This window comes from Pygoscelis adeliae, unplaced genomic scaffold (genome assembly GCF_000699105.1).
Source record: "Pygoscelis adeliae isolate BGI_AS28 unplaced genomic scaffold, ASM69910v1 Scaffold55, whole genome shotgun sequence".
Classification (NCBI taxonomy): Eukaryota; Metazoa; Chordata; class Aves; order Sphenisciformes; family Spheniscidae; genus Pygoscelis; species Pygoscelis adeliae.
The window spans coordinates 1,553,997-1,557,355 of NW_008824804.1; the positions used below are offsets into that span (position 1 = coordinate 1,553,997).

The 3,359-nt window shown below is 48.9% G+C and overlaps 1 protein-coding gene across 1 annotated transcript in view; it reads left to right on the forward strand.

The window, feature by feature from the left end:
* Window positions 1-233: 233 nt before the first annotated feature.
* Window positions 234-3,359, forward strand: part of NPFFR2 (neuropeptide FF receptor 2) — a 15,054-nt gene continuing 11,928 nt past the window's right edge. The window contains exon 1 of the mRNA XM_009324029.1: window positions 234-289. The gene's annotated coding sequence lies outside the window, so the exon portion shown is untranslated. The remainder of the gene's footprint in view (window positions 290-3,359) is intronic.

The window sequence follows — 3,359 nt, forward strand, 5'->3', positions numbered from 1 at the left end:
AGCGGAAGGGGGAGGCTCTGCAATGGAACATGTGCAGGAAACCCAGCCCTGATGTGCAGACCGGGCATCCCCCTCCACCCCAGGCCAGCGGTGGCTGCAGGTGACAGCCCTCTAGCCCCAGGGCCTGGCAGCTTGGCTTTGGGCTGTGCTCTCCAGTCCCTCCCTTCCTCCTCTCCCTCCTCCCTGCATCAGGCAGGAGCTGCGGGGTCTCTTCTCTCTGCTGTGCCTGGGGCTGCAGCCTTCCCCCTCGCTGCACTGAACAAGTGGCTGCTGCGGAGCTCTGGCACCTGTAAGTGGGGGTATCCTGCGGGGTGGGGGGCTGCTTTTAACTTGGGCTGGGCTGTTCCTCCCTCTCTGCTGTAGCTGGGAGCTGAGGTAAAACTGCAGGTGCTTTGTTAGCAACAGGCTTTTGTGTGTGTGTGAGGTGGGATGGTGATCCTGCTGCTCTGAGGTGGGGGGGTGCCCTAATTTAGTTGGGGACATAATGCTACCTGCATGGGGCTCCTGGTGATGCCGGGCATTTGCTTCCTGGTAAGCAAGCCCCCCTCCTCCTGTGCTGCCTAGGTTGGTCCCAGGGAGTGCAAGGCTGCAATACTGACTAGTTCATGCACTGGGGAGGATAGGGGGTGGCATTAGATGCCTCTGACCCAAATGGCTTTGTGATTCAAAAGCTGGGGAGCATGCATGACACCACTTCCCCCCACCAGCAGGGACAAGGCAGCTGTAGGGCCAGCAAGGACCACTGTGTGTGATGGGGGAAAGCATCTGTGTTGCTGCTGCTGAAAGCGCCAGTCTAAATGGGCTGGCTGCTTAATCCCTGTGCAAAACTCCAGGTTTTTATCAAGAAAAGCCTGTTGCCACTCAGAGCCCTGCTGTGCAACAGGGGTGACTAGAGCCATTTGTGTAACTTGCTGTGTGTTTTCCTGATTGACTTGGCAAATGGCTGTCAATTTACAAGGGCTGAAATAATGTTTTAAGGGTCAGTTGTCAAATGCTGCTAGTTAAAACAGTTGCCCTGCTCAGTCTGGAGGAACTTATGTGCCAGGAATGTTACGTTCATTTTGCTGTGAATGTAAGCGTGGGAAGCCTAGTACAGGATTTTAGAGTTAGTTTTGTGTTGGCTCTACCTCTAATAGTCCGCACTGTATTTCGGTTAGTGCTAGCAGTGTTTAGATGAAACACCAAACGTGTACGGAGGAGAATTCAACCTGAATGTAAACGTTAGTTTGAAGGGAATCAACATGAAAACTCTGATTAAAGATGCATTTGATGTTTTAGGTCAACAATACCTTGTAGTCCAGTGAACTACTCATTTCAATCAGAATGGCTCTCCAAGGGCTGACTTTGTCATTTTTATCCTCAGTGACTAAGAAAAATTTTACGTGCTCTTATTCTGCTTTTATATCAATAGCAGACTGCCTCCAGTAGGAGAAAAGCATCTGGAGCTCGAAGGACCTTTTGTTACCTAACTCTGTCCAGAGAAGAGTAGTGCCTTGTTCTTTAAATCTGAACCGTACTCGGGGGCTGCAGATGCAGTGGCATCAGTTTCAAGTATTTTGCTGGAGGAAGGATAATTAACTGAATGTAACTCTCTGCAAGGGAGAACCATTTCTTGAGGCTGGCAATTAGGTACCTGTAAGATGGCATCTCAAACCAAAGGAGTGGAGCTGTGCCGCTGCTTTTCTCAAAAGGAAAATCTTAGCAAGGAAAACGTTCTTCCAGTTCTTGCTGCTTGTGGCAGACCAGCAATCCGATTATTTTCCGTTACGGCTATTGTGTGTCCCAAGTCCTGGCTTAGTTTACCTATGCCTATTGCACATCCTAAATCCTGTGTTGTTTTGATGTTTATCTCTTTTTAATGAGCATCTCAGTAAAACTTATTTGCTTCCACAGAAATCTAAGTCTCCTGAAGGTTTGAAGTTGAGTTTATGTACTATGTGATTTGCTAAGTGCACTAAAGCGCACATCCTGCTAATCCTCATGTGATGGGCTTCTGTCACCCTCACTCATTTTGTTTGCATCTGGACTTACACTTTAGCTGAATCCAGTGGTACGGTGGTGGTACGGTGGTGTACAGCAGTGCTCAAGGCAAAGGTACTCACAGGCTTAAGAGGGCTGTGGAGAGACAAGCAGGTAGCAAGCTGCCTGGGGTGGTGCGGCTATTGCTGCTGTATGAGCTTGCAGAGTTCCGTAAAGGAGGAACAAGAAGATGGGGAGAAGACTGGTACAAAGCTGTAAGTTAATAGAGCCGGGTCAACTGGTTCCAGAGCATTGCTCTAGTCATCTTGTGACCTGTGATCTGACCTCATCAAGCTATATCAATGGGTAGTTTCCATGTGAATCACAGTGCGTGAGAAAACTGACCCTGAACTTGCAGTTCCTCAGTAGATGAGGCTGGCTGTATGGTACAGCCATCGCCGCTGAAGAAGCAGAATGGGACTGTCTGCACTGGCTGTCACTGCTCATGGCACTGATGTACCTCAAGGGTGAACTGAATGTAGGACGAGTCTAACAGGGTCATGGCCAACAGGACATCTGTGCCTTGAGCCACTGACCTGCTGGCAATCCGATTATTTTCCGTTACGGCTATTGTGTGTCCCAAGTCCTGGCTTAGTTTACCTATGCCTATTGCACATCCTAAATCCTGTGTTGTTTTGATGTTTATCTCTTTTTAATGAGCATCTCAGTAAAACTTATTTGCTTCCACAGAAATCTAAGTCTCCTGAAGGGTTGAAGTTGAGTTTACGTACTATGTGATTTGCTAAGTGCACTAAAGCGCACATCCTGCTAATCCTCATGTGATGGGCTTCTGTCACCCTCACTCATTTTGTTTGCATCTGGACTTACACTTTAGCTGAATCCAGTGGTACGGTGGTGGTACGGTGGTGTACAGCAGTGCTCAAGGCAAAGGTACTCACAGGCTTAAGAGGGCTGTGGAGAGACAAGCAGGTAGCAAGCTGCCTGGGGTGGTGCGGCTATTGCTGCTGTATGAGCTTGCAGAGTTCCGTAAAGGAGGAACAAGAAGATGGGGAGAAGACTGGTACAAAGCTGTAAGTTAATAGAGCCGGGTCAACTGGTTCCAGAGCATTGCTCTAGTCATCTTGTGACCTGTGATTTGACCTCATCAAGCTATATCAATGGGTAGTTTCCATGTGAATCACAGTGCGTGAGAAAACTGACCCTGAACTTGCAGTTCCTCAGTAGATGAGGCTGGCTGTATGGTACAGCCATCGCCGCTGAAGAAGCAGAATGGGACTGTCTGCACTGGCTGTCACTGCTCATGGCACTGATGTACCTCAAGGGTGAACTGAATGTAGGACGAGTCTAACAGGGTCATGGCCAACAGGACATCTGTGCCT